Source organism: Arachis stenosperma, chromosome 7 (assembly GCF_014773155.1).
Source record: "Arachis stenosperma cultivar V10309 chromosome 7, arast.V10309.gnm1.PFL2, whole genome shotgun sequence".
In the NCBI taxonomy this organism is placed as follows: domain Eukaryota; kingdom Viridiplantae; phylum Streptophyta; class Magnoliopsida; order Fabales; family Fabaceae; genus Arachis; species Arachis stenosperma.
The window spans coordinates 88,795,004-88,813,022 of record NC_080383.1 but is presented as its reverse complement, the minus strand read 5'-3'; positions in this window follow the sequence as shown (position 1 = coordinate 88,813,022).

The window sequence follows — 18,019 nt, the reverse complement described above, 5'->3', positions numbered from 1 at the left end:
GGATATGAGGTGCTAGATGTCGGTTTTGGTTATTTCTTAGTCAAATTTGATCTCTTAGAGGATAGAGAGAAAGTTCTCCTTGGAGGACCATGGATGATTACTGGTAGTTATGTTGCGGTTAAACCTTGGAGTTCTTCATTCAGACCTTGTGAAAATACTTTTGGGTCTACCATGGTTTGGATAAGAATCACAGGTTTAAACATTAACTATTATCAAGAGAGAGCCATGAAAATGATTGCGTCAGTGGTAGGCAAACCGATCCGCATCGACTTAGCCACCAAGTCTGCAGAGAGGGGAAAGTATGCAAGAGCATGTGTGCAAATTAACTTGGGACTTCCAGTTATAAAAAAAATTCAAGTTGATGGTCATATGTATGACATAGAATATGAGCACTTGAATTTAATTTGTGAAAAATGTAGCTGCTTTGGGCATGTAACAAGAGAATGTGCGAAAGAGAACAACAATGGCTTTGGAAAGGAAAGCACGGTAAAGGAGAAAAAGTTGTCGTCACTGTTTCCTGTGGATAACAACGAGAAAACGGTAGAAGGTAGTCAAATCCCAGTAAAAAATCAAAATTCAACTTTTGAATTTGGAATTAATGCCAAATCAATTCCAATTATGGAGAAGCATGGTGCAGCAAGTCTTGTGCATGATAATTTGTAAGATTCACGCATGGAAATGGATACTCGTGCAAAAGAGGGTGAATGGATTACAGTTAGTAGAAAGGGCAAGGAAAAAGTGGGTAAAGGCCCCAATGTGGTGCCAAAAAAAGCCAATGTAGCAATATGCTCCAATTTGGTGAGTAAGAAATTTTCTTTTGGGTCTAATAATATGCATGCTGGATCCTCATCAAATACAAAGGTGAAGTCCTTATCAAATGCAAAGGTGGGGCCCAAGGAAAAGAAGGATCCTTGATGAGCGGATAATTTGTACCCTTTTTGGCATTGTTTTTAGTATGTTTTTAGTAGTTTTAGTTAAGTTCTTAGTATATTTTTATTAGTTTTTAGTTAAAATTCACTTTTCTGGACTTTACTATGAGTTTGTGTGTTTTTCTGTGATTTCAGGTATTTTCTGGCTGAAATTGAGGGACCTGAGCAAAAATCTGATCCAGAGACTGAAAAGGACTGCAGATGCTGTTGGATTCTGACCTCCCTGCACTCGAAGTGGATTTTCTGGAGCTACAGAAGCCCAATTGGCGCGCTCTCAACGGCGTTGGAAAGTAGACATCCTGGGCTTTCCAGCAATATATGATAGTCCATACTTTGCCCAAGATTTGATGGCCCAAACCGGCGTTCAAAGTCACCCTCAGAAATCCCAGCGTTAAACGCCGGAACTGGCACCTAAATGGGAGTTAAACGCCCAAACTGGCATAAAAGCTGGCGTTTAACTCCAAGAAGAGTCTCTACACGAAATTGCTTCATTGCTCAGCCCAAGCACACACCAAGTGGGTCCGGAAGTGGATTTTTATGTCATTTACTCATCTCTGTACACCCTAGGCTACTAGTTTCTTATAAATAGGACCTCTTACTATTGTATTTTCATCTTTGGACATCTAGTTCTTAGATCATTGGGAGGCTGGCCATTCGGCCATGCCTAGACCTCGTTCTTATGTATTTTCAACGGTGGAGTTTCTACACATCATAGATTAAGGTGTGGAGCTCTGCTGTACCTCGAGTATTAATGCAATTACTATTGTTCTTCTATTCAATTCCGCTTGTTCTTTGTCCAAGATATTCATTTGCACCCAAGAACATGATGAATGTGATGATTATGTGACGCTCATCATCATTCTCACTTATGAACAAAGTGACTGACAACCACTCTTGTTCTACAAGCAAACAAGGCTCTAATGTTTATCTCTTGGATTCTTTAACCGGAGTCTTCGTGGTATAGGCAAGAACTGATGGCGGCATTCAAGAGAATCCGGAAGGTCTAACCTTGTCTGTGGTATTCTGAGTAGGATTCAATGATTGAATGACTGTGACGTGCTTCAAACTCCTAGCAGGCGGGGCGTTAGTGACAGACGCAAAAGAATCACTGGATTCTATTCCGGCCTGACCGAGAACCGACAGCTGATTAGCCATATGCTGTGACAGAGCATAGGAACATTTTCACTGAGAGGATGGGAGGTAGCCACTGATAACGGTGAAACCCTTGCATAAGCTTGCCATGGAAAGGAGTAAGAAGGATTGGATGAAGACAGTAGGAAAACAGAGAGACGGAAGGGAAGGCATCTTCATACGCTTATCTGAAGTTCCTACCAATGAATTACATAAGTACCTCTATCTTTATTTTTATGCTTTATTCGTATATCACTATACCCATTTGAGTCTGCCTGACTAAGATTTACAAGGTGACCATAGCTTACTTCATACCGACAATCTCCGTGGGATCGACCCTTACTCGCGTAAGGTTTATTACTTGGACGACCCAGTGCACTTGCTGGTTAGTTGTGCAAAGTTGTGTAGTGATCACAATTTCGCGCACCAATCCTCCATCCACGCTTGGCTCTTTGGGAACAACTCAGGTGGCTTTCAAAGATCAGAGTACTCCCTTTTTTAAAGCAGGGCACAAAAGACAGCGTCCTATTTCGCTTCAAAACTCACCTATTGAAGCATTGTCAATGGATTCTCGAGTACAAAAAGAGCTTGATAAAGTTAGTGCAACAACAAACTTGGAAAACCAACCTCCACAGAAGAATGATGGTTCTGCGGCACAAGTCCACGAGAAGACACTTGGAGACAGGGGTCCATCAACGTGAGGTAGAATGATTAAACATTCCAATTATTTAATTTATTTTTTATGGATTGTGACCATTTAAATATTATTAGTTGGAATGTTAGGGGGCGTCAAATAAGATGTCTCGGGTGCACTGTAAGGAGTTGGTACAAAAATTTCAACCAACTTTTTTTTATTTTAGTGGAAACTCATATTGGGTTTGAAACTATGAAAGAATTTTGGGAGAGATTAGGCTATTATCCTGTAGGGATTGTAGATGCTGTTGGACACAAGGGAGGAATTTGGTTCCTCTCTGCTAATTTAAAATTTTCTTGTAAAATTCTTTGGGCTATGAATCAATGTGTACCTTTGGAAATTGATGGTGGTGGGCGAAGATGGATCTGTAGTGCGGTTTATGGCAGCCCTCAAGCCACTAATAGAGTAGAATTATGGAATCATCTGCTTGATATTGGTTTGTGCATTCAGGACCCGTGGATGGTGGTTGGGGATTTTAATGATATTTTGAGTGTTCATGAGGTGAAGGGGGGTAATTTATATTCGAATCGCAGTAATATCTTTGCAAGTACTCTAGATTCTTGTGGTCTTTTTGATCTAACAACCTCTGGAAGACGGTTTACTTGGTTTCGTAAAATTTAAGGAAACAAAGAAATTGCAAAGAGATTGGATAGAGCTTGCTGTACTACAGAATGACGCCTTCTTTTTCCAGAAGCTTTTGTTGAAGTTCTCAGCCGTTCCCACTCTGATCATTGTCCCCTACTTATCCGATGTCAAAGAGTTCCTATCAAGAAAGGAAACCGGCCTTTTAGATTCCAAGCGGCATGGGCAACACATCCTGGTTACAAGGCCATTGTTCAAAAATCTTGGAATAGTACAGACTTTGGCATCCATAGGAAATTGCTGGGGGTCCAAGAAGTTTCGTTGGAATTCAACTCTACGGTTTTCGGCAATATTTTTATTAAATAGAGGGAATTGGAGGGTTATTTGAATCGTATTCAACGAAAAATGGAAGCTGACGATGATCCGATTCTGAAGCACAAAGAGGAAGAATTGAGAGCTGAGTATAATATAGTTTTGGCACAGGAAGAAATGCTTTGGTACCAGAAGTCAAGAGATCAATGGGTTCGGTATGGTGATAGAAATACTAGCTTTTTCCATATGCAAACCATCCTTAGAAGAAAATCTAACAAGGTTCATGGGTTGCTGGTCAGTGATGAGACTTGGTCTGATGATCCGGAAGTTTTACAACGGGAGGTTGTTCATTTCTTCAAAAATATTTTTTGTTCTACTGAGCCTGTTGAGGTTAATTGCATGGGAGAAATTCCTATGCCAACTCTTAGCCATGATGCTAGTGATAATTTGTCTAAACCAGTAACAATGTTGGAGGTTAAAGAAGCTCTGGATAATATGAGCTCGTTCAAAGCTCCTGGGCCGGATGGTTTTCAAGTTTTTTTCTTCAAGGAATATTGGGATGTGGTGGGTCATGAGGTATGGCGTACTGTTCAGAAAGCATTCTTAGGGGAGACGTTAAGCCATTCTTTGTTGGAAACTTTGATTGTTCTTATCCCTAAGTGCGACCCTCCTACTAGATTAAAGGATTTTCGGCCAATAAGCCTTTGTAATGTAATTTATAAGCTAGTGACTAAAGTGCTGGTTAATAGATTATGACCATTTTTGGATGAGATTGTTACCCCAACTCAGGGAGGGTTTATTCATGGTAGAGGAGCACCTGATAATATTATTGTCGCCCAAGAAGTTCTTCACTTTCTTAAGCAGACAAAGTCTAGAAAAGGAGCTATGGCTTTTAAGATTGATTTAGAAAAGGCTTATGATAGAGTTGATTGGAATTTTCTTGAGCACACTCTTGAATCTTTTGGCTTTCCTTCTCAAATTATTCGTCTTGTAATGAATTGTGTTCAGGCCTCAAATCTCTCCATCCTTTGGAATGGGAATAGATTGGACAGCTTCCAACCTCGCAGAGGGCTCAGGCAAGGAGATTCAATTTCTCCTTATTTATTTGTTTTGTGTATGGAGAGATTGGCGTGCTTCATTTCCAAACAAGTTGACGAGGGTATTTGGGATGGTGTGGCTGTTTCTAGAGGGGGACCTAGAGTTTCTCACTTGATGTTTGCAGATGATCTCCTCCTTTTTTGTAAAGCAAAGAAAAGTCAAGTTCAGAATATTATGCACACCTTGGAGTTGTTCTGTAAAGCTTCAGGTATGAAGGTTAACATTGAAAAATCTAAAACTATTTGTTCTAGAAATATCTCTAATAGAAGGAAGGAAATGTTGTCTGGTGTTTCTCATATTCCCTTTACTAGTGACTTGGGCAAATACTTGGGGGTGAACCTTAATCATCCTCGAGCTGCTAGATCTATTTTTCGGACTCTTTAGAGAAGATCAAGAATAGGCTAGCTAGTTGGAAAGGTCGGCTCCTTAACAGAGCAGGCAGGCTTTGCTTAATTAAATCTCTTGCTTCTTCTCTTCCTATTTATCAGATGCAAGTGACTCTTTTTCCTACTTCGATTTGTCAAAAGATTGATTCTGTACTTAGACAATTCTTGTGGAAGGAAAAGGTGGGGGAGCGTTGCTTAAGTTTGGTCAAGTGGAGCAAAGTTGTCACTCCAAGAAAATATGGAGGCTTGGGAATTAGAGATACCCAATGTGTAAATTTTGCTTTACTCGGAAAGCTTGTTTGGCAATTACTGCATAATAAAGATAAGCTTTGGGTAAGAATTATGTTGGCAAAATATTTATCTGGGAGTTCATGCTTTTCACCCAATTTTTCTAATAATGTTTCAAGCACTTGGCGGGCGATTTATAAGACAATAGAAAAGCTTCGTGATGGTTTTGATTGGTGTACAGGCAGGATGTCTCAATCCTTTTGGTATCATGCTTGGCGACCATGTGGAACGCTAGCTCCTTTGGTTCCTTTTGTGCACATTTCTGATTCTCACTTGAAGTTAGAAGATGTCTGGCACCATGGGCATTGGCGGTGGGATATTCTTTGCACAATTATTCCGGAAGAAGTTAAACTTGAGTTGATGCTCTTTGATCCTATCAAGCAGGCAGGAGATAAAACAGGTTGGTTTTGGACAAACTCAAATACTCTCACCTACTCGACTAAAAGCGGGTATGAATGGCTATTGAAGAAGAAATTTGGCTGGAATGATAATGAAAATTGGCTTTGGCTTTGGCGCTTGAGAATACCGGAGAAGATAAAGTGTCTGCTCTGGCTTTGCCTCAACAACGGAGTTCCCACAGCTAGGTACCGATTTCAAAGAGGTCTTGCTACTTCTGATTTTTGTCAGAGATGTTATCTTGCGCAAGGGATATTAACCACTACTTTAGGACTTGCCAAAAAACTCGTCAGATTTGGATTAGCTTAAATTTTGGAATGACCGTTGAGGACTCTAGTTTGGATTTTGTGTCTTGGATTCGTTCTAACCTCAACAACAATGAGTTTCTCTTTGCAGCGGCCTTTTGGTGGATTTGGAGGGATAGGAACAATGACATCTTTCATCAAGATGATCCATGGAGTAAGGAGAAAATTGTTCACTTGGTTAAACATGCTGTTCGAGATTTCTCTAATGTTGTTACCAACCAAAAACATATTATTCCTTCTTCTTTGAAATATAACTGGGAACCACCTCCAATGAATGTTTGTAAAGTGAACTGCGATGCAAGCATTTTTGAAAATGAGCAATTAGCTGGCTTTGGATGTATTATTAGAGACAGCATGGGAATTTGGATAAAAGGTTGTTCTCCAGTATACCTCTTTCTAGTGTTCTCTGTTGTGAGCTTCATGCTATTTGGAGAGGGCTTGTTATGGCTTGGGATTGCGAGTGCAAAGAGGTCATATGTGAAACTGATAATCTTGATGCGTTTCTACTTGTTTCGCGAGGCACAACCAGCATGATTAGGAATGACTCTGATCTGCTTGACAAAATCAAAGAGATGCTTCAACGCAATTGGACAGCTACTTTAGTTCTCATCCAGCGCACAGCAAACAGAGCGGCTGATTTAATGGCTAGGACTGCTGCTTTAAACAAGCAGGTGTATCTAGAGTGGTTACTACCCCCTAATAATTTAGACATTATTATTAGAGAGGAGTGCTACTCTTTTTCTTAGTTCTTTTTTTTTTTGTGTTATGTTTAGTCACCAAAAAAAAAAAAAAACACTACCTTATGTATTATATGACTTGAAGATTGGTCCACATGTACTTGTGGGAAAATTAGCAGTCTTGTAAGCTTAAGATTTAATGTAATACTAAAAAGTTTACTAGACTAGCAAAGTATAGAAAAATATTATTTATTTTTTAAAATTTCAGCCTTTCGTGAATCTTTAAATTCAATAATATACAAAAATGGTGAATGATTCAATGGTCGGCCATCTTATTTCATCAACGTTGGTGAAAGATAGCCATTCTCTTACATCGCTAAGTACTTGGGTTCATTGCTCTTTCAAAAACTATTGGGCCTTACAATAGCGTGGATGTTACAATACTCCCTTGATGTTTGGAGTTTTAAAACTCCATATAATTTTAACAAAAAAAATACTATTAAAATTTAAAATTCAATTTACTTTACGTTGATTTAAGTTAACATTTAATGCATACCGATAAAATCAATAAATAATTAATACTTTTTTTGAAAAAACTACAAACATATTAATTATAACTTATAAAATATATTTTTAATAAATGATAATTATAATTATTATAAGAAATTTAATATGCTTTATTAATATATAAGTTATTTAATTAGTTAATAAAATCTAATTAATTAATAATTTTATATTTTATTTATTTTAATTATTTATTTAAAATTATAATTTATTTCATAAAGTTTATCTAATATACTATCTTCTTTTGTTCATTGAAAATAATAAATTTGTTTACCGACAAACTTATTTCTATTTCTGTACAATTTGAATCGTATTCATATATTTTTATTTTTTTTATTATTAATCTAATCTTATTCACATATTTGAATTTTAAATTTTTAAAATTTTTTATTTAAAACTTAGATAGATATAATTTAAATTAATAATTTAATTTAATAAAAATAAACGTATTCGTATTATTTTTATTATTTTAAGCAAAAAATATCTCTAACTAAATTTTTTAGGTAAGATTTATTAATCTTTTCAGATATTATGTACTTATATATATACTTTAATATTATTAATTTAAAAGATTATATATATCTATCTCTTTTGTTGAGATATTTAAAAATCATGTTTAACCGTTTTAAAAAAATAATACGAGAACATTTATTTAAAATAAGATGAATATATTTATTTAAAATTTAAAAATTTTAATAAATTTATTCGTATTAATTTTAAAATAATATGAATATGTTTGTTTAAATAAAAAAATTTTAGAATAATAAGAGTATTATATCTTTTTAATTCTTTTAAATTTTTATTTTTATCATAATTTTATAATAATTTAATATCAATCTAAAATAAAATAAATTTAAATTAAAACAAAAAATTTAATCCAAATAGAATTTAATGTTAATTCTTTTCTCTTTTCTTAATAATTAAATAATAATTTTTCTCTCTCTTATTAATTAAGGAGTACTAAAACTCCAAATACGTTAACTTTTATTTAACTCTTTAAGAAGAGTTTTAATACTCCAAACCTTTCAGGAGTACTGAATCAGATCCCTACAATAGCCCATTTACTAAAGCCCAATTAGCCTAATAATTTTCTCAATAAAAAAGACTAATAGTTTTAGAATAGCATTATAATTTTTTATTTGGTAAAAAAATAAAATACTGAATTAGTGACAATATAATGTAAATTGTTAAAATGAAATTATTATTTTGACCCAAAAAATGAACAAAAAAATTATTTTTTTTAAAATTAATTTTAGTTTGATAAAAATACACATTTGAAATAAATGACAAATAATACATGTATTTAATTCAGTTTTTTGCTGGGTCATCTAAAAATTTATTTAGAACATATATATATATATATATATATATATATATATAACAATGAAAAATTAATCTTTAGACTATTTTTAATTTCTTTTAATATTTTGTCAATTGCACAATAAATATAGAAAAAAATCATTTAAAATAAAATTACCAAATTAAAAAGATAATATTTTTTAACCTTTTAAACAGATTTGCAAAAATTTATATTGATATTTCTAACTTTTTAAAATATATCTCTAAATATTTAATATATTTTTTCAAATTAAAATATTCTTAAATATAAAGTATCATTCCTTTTTCAAAAATTATTTTGTCAAAAATTAATTCTGTTCATAGACAAAATAATAGCATAGTGAGGATATCAAATATTTCTACCACAACATTATTGTTTAATGAAAGTAATAAACAAAGAAATAACAAAGATCCTACAGCATCGTAAATCTTTATACAATAATTATTTGGGCACTATAATTTTTAATCATGAAAATTTTTTGACAAAATTTAGAACATGCCAAGTATCTCATAATTATCTTTAAAATATAATTTTAATTTGACAAATTTTAAAATATGTCATATATCTCATAATTTATAAATATCAATATAATTTTTTTCAAGTCTATTCAAAGATTAAAAAAAATATCTTTTTAATTTGGTAATTTTATTTTAAATAATTTTTTAATATATTTACATGATTGACAAAATATTAAAAAGAAATAAAAAGTCCAAAAATCAATTTATTATTATTATTTTTTATATATCCTTTCTAAATAACTTTTTGGATGACCCAATAAAAAGATTAAATACATGCATTATTTGTTATTATCCCCAAAATGTATATTTTGTCAAACTAAAATTATTTTTGAAAAATACAAATATTATTTCTTTTGATTTTGGTTTATTTTTTGTGGGTCAAATATAGTAATTCATTTTAACAATTTACATCATATTTTTTTTTGTTGAAAGATTTTACATCATATTGTTACTAATTCAGTATGTTAATTTTAATTTATTTTGACCCAAAAAAATATTGTTATGCTATTTTAAAATTATCAGAATAATTAGGCTTAAACAAATGGGATATTATAAGGCCTGATAGTTTTTGGAAAAAGAATGAACCAAGACCCAAGTATCCAATATCATAAAAAAATGGCCATCTTTCATCAACTTCGGTGACAAAAAGATGTAAGGACCATTCAATCATTCCCCAAAAAGGATTACTTATTCACTTAAAAGAAAATATTTATATTCAATGGTTCAAATCAGTTTTTGTTTTTTGTTTTTGTATCCATGTTTTTTTTTTTTTGCACTTGGTTCTGGGCCAGCCAACCAACCCAACCCAAAGCAACAGAAGCTGTTAGTCCCCCACCCCAACCCATTTCCGAGCCCGATCCGGAAGCAACCCGACCCTGTATGCCTCAACTTGATCTTCTTCCTCCTTCACGCAGTGTTCTCCAACGCTGTGCTCTTCATCCTCAGCTATGGTGCATGTTCCTGATTCCAAGCTCCTCCTTTTCCAATGCCATTGCCATCCCTAATCCTGAGGATTTCCTTCTGAATTTGGCCATTGCCGTGCCTTCCACGGATGCCCCTTTCTGACCTGCATCCCCTTTCCTCCCGCCATACACCATTCCGTGCGCCGCTTCACATTCGTTGGGCTTCAATCGGATCTGCCGTGAATCCTCTGGCGAATTCTTGTTTTGACGATCGCTACCCCATCCTTGGCCTAACGCAATCTGTGACACTGCCCGATCGGCTGCGTCTCCTCCTCGGTCCTTGTCTCCTATGTCAATGGCTTCGTTATGGCTGTCGATGGATGGTTGGTGCTTTGCTGTGGGTCGATTTTGCTCTTTGTCTTCCGCTGATGGCTTGTCTCGGGCTTCCGTTTCTGCCCTCCCAGGTAATCTCTCCTCCATTCGCAGTTCTTAGTGGCTTGTTGAGTCGGAAACCATGTTGACTTGAATCTGTATTCCTTGATTCTGTATACCTTGAATGTGCTGAATTGATGTGAAACTTGCTTCTGTTCTGATTGTATTCCTAACTTGAGTAGGCGAATTCATTGTCCACTGTCTCCCTAGATCATTCCCCACTGCATCGCTGCCAGTTGGTGAGCTAGTTTGTTGCCATTCCTTGAGTCCAAGTAGCTCCTACATCTGGAGCCTCGTCCAGCAATTGGAGAATGTCACGGAAGATTGCATCTGCTTTCGTTATAGGCATTTTTGACTTATTGCCTGAACCAGAAGTAAGCAGTCTGTTTCAATTATGCAATTGGGTATTTGTAGATTCTTAATGAGTATGAGTGCCTCTCTGTATGCCTGAGCTTCAGCTGTTAATGCTGATGTTGTCTTGAATGTTGCTGTAGTCCCAGTGATGACTTTTTCTTGCCAGTCTCTAACTACCGCTGCTAAAGCTGCCGTACCTGTTTCCTTGTGGAAAGCCACGTCTGCGTTCACTTTCAACCTATTCTAAACCGACAATTAAACCTCAATCAAATTTAAATAGTTTGTCACTTAAGCAAACCCAATAAAAATTAACCGAAGTATTAAACCTCGGGTCGTCTCTCAAGGAATTGCAGGAAAGTGTACTTATAATTGGTTACGGCAAAGTATATTTTTTTGGGTTTTTGAAATAAGGAGCAAGAAAATATAAATTGCAAGAAGAATAAACTAATAATTAAGTAAGCTCTTAGCAAGGAAAGAAAATTAGAAGTCCTATCCTAATTATCATTATCAATTGTGATGGTAATTGTCTTTTGCTTTCACTTAGTTAACCTCTAACAATGAAAGTAAGTCAAGTGAGCAAAATCAACTTAGGTTCACAAGTCCTAATCAAAGACTAGATTTAGTGAAGCCTAAGCCAACTAGCAAGTCTCAATTACTAATCAACAAAAGACTTTTGATAACTCAAGAGTCTCAAATAATCAATCAAAGTTAAGAACATAAAAATCTAAATTAAAATCCTCCCAAGCATTTTATCAAACACTTGGAAGGCACAAAATAAAAATATGGAAAACTAACAAGGAAATGTAAAATCTAAGACCAATAATTGTAAGAAATCAATAATAACAAATGGAGAGAGAAGCAATAAACATGAAATACCTCAAATTGCATTAAAAAGGAAATTGAATCTAACATGGAGAATTTATAAACTAAATTAGAAAAATAGAGAAATCAATAAAAGGAATAGATGAATTAAAGTACTAGAATAAATAAAAGTAGAAGAAAAACGAAATTGAAGCATAATAGAAATCTGAAATTGAGAAAGACTAAACCTATGAACCCTAAAACTTAGAAAGATAAGAGAGCCTCTCTCTCTAGAAAACTACATCTAAACCTCAAATTATATGAATAATGATTGTTCTCCTTGATTCCCCCACTCTACAGCCTCTAATTTGTGTTTTCGGGTTTGGAACTGGGCCAAAGCCAGCCCAAAAATTGCCCACAGCGAGTTCTGATATCTGCAGCACGTGACGCTTTGTCACGCGTATGGGTAACAAATAAAGTACGAGGGTAAAATGGGTATTTTATAAAAGCTCAGGGTTATTTTTATAAATATAAAAATAAGTAAGGTTTCAAATATCATTTTATAAAATATTGAGGTTAAAAATAGAATATTAAAATATTTGTGATTTAGAAAGTAATTAATAAAAGTTTAAAAATAAGTTTAAGAAAAGATTTATATTATTTATTTATAATTTAAAATATCTTATTTATATTATTTATATTATTATTTTAATAAAAATATTATCTAGTAAAGATATTATTAATATTATTATAAGTCAGAGAAGAGAAAATAGTGATCTTAAAAGTTTTAGAGAATGCAGACTCATTTAAAGTATTTTATAATTCTTTTTCATAAGACACTTAGGGAAAGACAAGGGAATAATGCGAAGATAAATTATATTATGGAATGGTAGGGAAGAAAAGAAGAAGAAAGAAAAGAAAAGGAAAGAAAAATATTAAAGAATCTCTGCCATAGGAGAGCAGAGAACAAAGATTAAAAGAACCCAACAAATCTCTGCCACAGGAGAGCAGAGCACAGAAAGGAAAAGAATGTATTAACTAAAGGGATATCTGCCACAGGAGAGCAGATCTCTACCACAGGAGAGCAGAGGACAAAGATAAAGAAAATGTTTTAAAAGACTGTCTGTCATATGAGAGCAGATGCGACCTTGTTTGGGCCTTAGCGCCAAATGTATAGTGAGGACACCCACACATTGAGAACTGTTTTCCAGATGTAAGCATATTACAATACATTTAAAAGTCACACTGTATGCAGCCTAGCCGTAAGACTTATATGAACACTGTATGCATTTGAAAAGCCATATCTGGGACTCGTGCCCGGGTAATCTCAAAAGCGGGTAGGCAACCGACACATGAGCTCATGGCCTGCGATAGGACTAGACATGCATCATCATTGTTTGCGCATATTTGTTTGTGATTGTGTTTTCTATGATTGTGTGTGCTTGTGATTGGATTCTATGTTCTGTAATTGCTGAGTTGGATTGTACTTTGTTGACTGTTGTTATTTATTAAGAACATAATAAAACGAACTTAACTAACTACCCCGATCATACTAAGAATTCCACAGTTCTTACCTCCTATTTCTACCCCTTTCAGCTAAGGTGCGAAGGCTTAGTGCGGAACTACAAGAACATAGAAGATTCTATTTACAAGTTGAGTTGTTAGATTTTATTTTTCCCTCGTTATTTACTATTTTTGTTTTTAAAGGGGTAGGAATTGTATTTGAGGATCTTTGAGTAAGTCTATGTATATAATGCTACGCAGATATATAATTTTGTGATTAAATGATTTAAAGTACCGAATCTCCATTTTCTTGGTGAAAGTTTCGGTTCGTGTTCGCGAATGCTCAATATTAAATAAAAATAGTATAGAATAAAAAGGTTTAGAGGTATGTAACGCCTGAGCTTTTAGCACGATCATGAGGTGCTAAAAGTTAGGGTGTTATAATATGCGCTTGCTATTGGTTATTGTTAATATATTGATGTTTAGTTTTTTGCTAGTTTTTGCTAGTTGTAGGAGTTATTTTCTTTGTTTCTTATTAGCTTTTGTTTTGATTTTCTCTTGTTATTATGAATTCTCATCCATTTGGCTATGAGTTTGGTTCTAACTATGTTATAGAAAATAGGAATTTCAATGAGGGTTTGCATCAAGAATTGGGAAATCAAAGGTGGGAGGAACCTCAAGCATATGGACAATCTTCATGGCAACAACCTCCTCCAACATACTATGAGCATAATTTAATCCATGATGCATACCAATCTAATGGATATGGTGAGTCTCCTTGTGGTTATCAATCACCACCACCATATGCCTATGAACCCCCTCCTCAATATAGCCCTCAACCACCATACTCACAAGCGTTATACCACCGAACAACTCCATATGATCCTAACCCATATCCACCATACCAATAACCATATAAGCCATATGAACCATACTTAGAACCACCACAATTCCAACAACAATACTCCCAAGAACCACCACCTTTATATACACCACTTCCATATTCTTACCAAGAGGAACCACCTCCCATATATGAGAACTTTCAACCACATAATGAATTCTCCTTTCCACCACAACTCTCCATGGAAGAATATCCATATCCATCGATCCAAGAGTAACATGATCCTAATTATGTTAGCCAAGTAGAACAAGAGCCAATGGATCATCTCATGGAATCGATGGATCGGCTTAAAGCAATCATAATTCAAAAGGAGCAAAAAGAAGCACAAAAGAGGCACGAAGCTATCATGGCTAATGTTACCAAAATTAAAGCCAACTTAGACTCATGTGATTCATGCCATAAACAAAGCATTTCCACGGATGAATGTGGAGAATCAACCGAAGACCGGAAAATGAAGGAGATTTTAAAATCTCAACTTGAGAACAATGAGATAGAGTATGTCTTGCAACAAGCGGAGAAAGCCGAAATTATTAAAGAGGAAAAAGTGGTTGAGTGTGAGGTAGATTCCAAAGTTGTAGAACCTTCTTCCATTGAGCTTGAAATTGATGTTGAGGAGGATAATGCACAACTTCCAAGGCATATTGTGAATGATGAAAGATTGGAAGAAGGTGAGCAAGCGGTAAGCCCCACCATTGAAGATGATTCCGCACCAACCAATGTGCTATTTGGGATTATTGAACCTTCCTCATTGTGTTGTGAAATTGATGATAAGGAGGACCGTGCACAACCTCCAACACTTGACTTGAGTAATGAGGAATGTGTAGAAGAAGTTGGTGAATAAGGAATTGAAATTAAGGTTTGACTCTCAGTTATTTTGCTTATTTTGGGTTGGATTTTATTTTTAGAATGCCAAAATATAGGTTAGAAAACTCTTTTTAGCTATAGGTTGCTTTAAAAAAAAAGCGCATACACGTGACACCTAAATAGAGAGTTTGGCTCATTGTGCCCGTACCATGCCACTACTGTGTGTCTAGCAAGTCACGCGTACACGTGCCCTTCCGTGTACACGCAACCTCCTATTTTCCTAATTCACGCGTATGCGTGTACACGTGACTCCTCTGTTTCACATTCTTTTTTTTCTTCTCTTCTCTCCATTTCTTTTCTTCTTTTCTCTTCTCATCTCTACTTTCTCTCCTTCAACCATCTTCTATCACTACCTTTCACCATCTATCACCATCTCCATTTGTTAGTTAGTTTAATTTAGTGGATAATTAGTTAGGATATGTTAGATTTTGGTGATAAGTGTTAGATTATTGATTTGATTTGTTGATTGTGCTGAGATATTGCTGTTGATTACTGACATGATGCTATTTTAGCATCGTTGTTGTGAATGTTCATTGTTGGTTTTCTTTATTGAGGTTATAACTTTTTGCTTGGTATTGAATTCATCATGCTTAATTTTGTACATACCAAGTATTTATGAAATTGCCTTTAAAGTATTCTAAATTTTTGAATTGCATGTTTTGGCCACTATGTGATTTGATTTTATTATTTCTCATTAGGCAATTTGCTTCTATTTGAAGCATTTGTTGTTAGGTGATGCTTGCTTATGTTGACTTTTATTTACATCACCAAGTTTTTACATCGATATTATGGAATTGTGAAATTGGATTGTAAGCTCACCTAGGGACATCATTTTGAAATTCTCAAGCTATATGCACCATGCTTGCTATGTGATTGATTTTACCTTATATCTCTCTTTTCCTAAGTTTCATAGCACCCATGTGCCCCACTTTATGTCAATTAGGTAATGTGAACAAAAAAAAATTTCAAGTGTGTCATTGATTGATGTGTGACTTCCATATTTTCTTTGGTTCATTAAATCCTCTTACACATCAACCAATTTCCATCCATCATCCATTTCACAATTGCTTTATTTTTGCTTGAGTTCTTTCATGCTTCTTTATTACTTGTTTATTTATCTTAACCTACAAGTTTCCTTTAAGGTATCTCAAGCACACTAGAATGAGTGAAGTGCATACTTCTTGTGTGTAATGGTGACATAGCTTTCAATGCTAGAGTGTGTGTTCTAAGCCGCATGCAACTTAAAACTCACACATTATTTTTCTTAATGTCACAATCTAATCAACTCACTTCATTTTAGTGATTCTTACCTCATTCTAACAATCTATACTTTCTTGATTTTGCATTTACTCGTCTTACTAACATGTTTTCTATCTTTAGGATGATTTATCATAAGCGAAAGGAAAGTAGAAGAAAGAACATACAGTAGCCTATTGATCCACCAGCTGAAGGTGGCAATTCGTGCAGTCGTCTTACCCCCTTGTTCATCTTTGAATACACCGAGGATGGTGCAAACTTTTAAGTGTGGGGAGGTCGTCCGACGAATTGACCGATTTTTGGGTAAAAAATTCTAATCTAAAAACTTTCACATTTCATTTATTTTTCTTCTATTACTAGGTCTTTTAGAATTATTAGTTGCATTTTCTTGGTTTGCATATATATAATAAGCTTAGTCAAAATAATAAAATTTTTCAAGGAATATATCTATAGGGCATTCCAAAATTGATTTGAGTTAAAATATTTTTCACTGAACTTGCTTGAACTATATTGTGGAATAAGGTTTCTGAGCTAAGAACACACAACCATGTGAATTTTGAGCCTAATTGTGTGGTTACATCATATTAACCACTATTTTCATTCTTATGTGTATTATTCTCTTTCTATGATATAATCTTTAATTTGTTTGATTATTTATGTCTATTATTTTGTGTAAGAATGTATTTATATAATTAAGGCCTTTATTTCATTTGAGCTCACTTACCCAAATGGCCTTACCCTTTTATCTACCATTGTTAGCCAATTTTGAGCATATTTTAATCCCCTTTTATTTCTAATTTTAGCACATCACTACCCTTAAGCAAAGAACATTAAATGTCCTTAATTTGGATATTTGATTAGCTTAGACTAGTGAGAGTATGTATATTTAAGTGTGGGAAAGTTTGGGAATTTTGGTGGAGGTAAAGTGTATTTTTGTATTTTTATTGAAGATCTTGAAAATTGGGTACATACTCATGCATTAATTGTTTAAACCATATGCATTGATACTCTTGTATATATTTTATTTTAAAAAGAAAAAAAAAGAAAAAGAAAAAGAAAAAAATAAAAAGAAGGGAAAAAAGAAAAAAATGAGAGAAAAAGAAAGCAATAAAAGGGGACAAATGTTAACCCTAAAGTAAAGCAATAAGAATAATGCATATGGGATGCGAATTAAAAAGAATGCATAAGTGTGTGAAAAAGTGAATAATGGGTAGTTAGGTTTGCATTTGAATTGTATAGGTTGTTATGTGTGTTACGTGAGAGTTTAAGTTAGTCAAATATTCAAATTACAAGCTCACTTGATCATATGCATCCTTACCTTCACCCCAGCCCCATTACAACCTTGTGGAAAGTCCTTATGATATTTGTATGCAAACATTGAATAACTGTTGATTGTTAGAAGAAAAGCAAATCTTAGAAAGCATGATTAAAGGAGAATTGAGTGAATCAACCCTATAAACTTGAGCGACTAGAGTGGATACACATCCAATGAGGGGTTCGATTGCTCAATTCTATGTTTCCACCGTGATTATACTTTATCTTGGAAGTTGTAAATTCTTTTCAATAACTCAATTCAATTGTCGATTTGATTTGATTGTGATTGCTTTAGCCCTTATGTTCATATATGTATTCTTGGAAGTTGATTTATTTTGACCAAGTAGTTGCATGCATTGCATATAGGTCGTTTACTTTGAATAAATGTTAATACCCCTTTCTTGTATCTTTCTTGGGTTTAGCATAAGGACATGCTAATATTTAAGTGTGGAAAGATTGATAAACCACAATT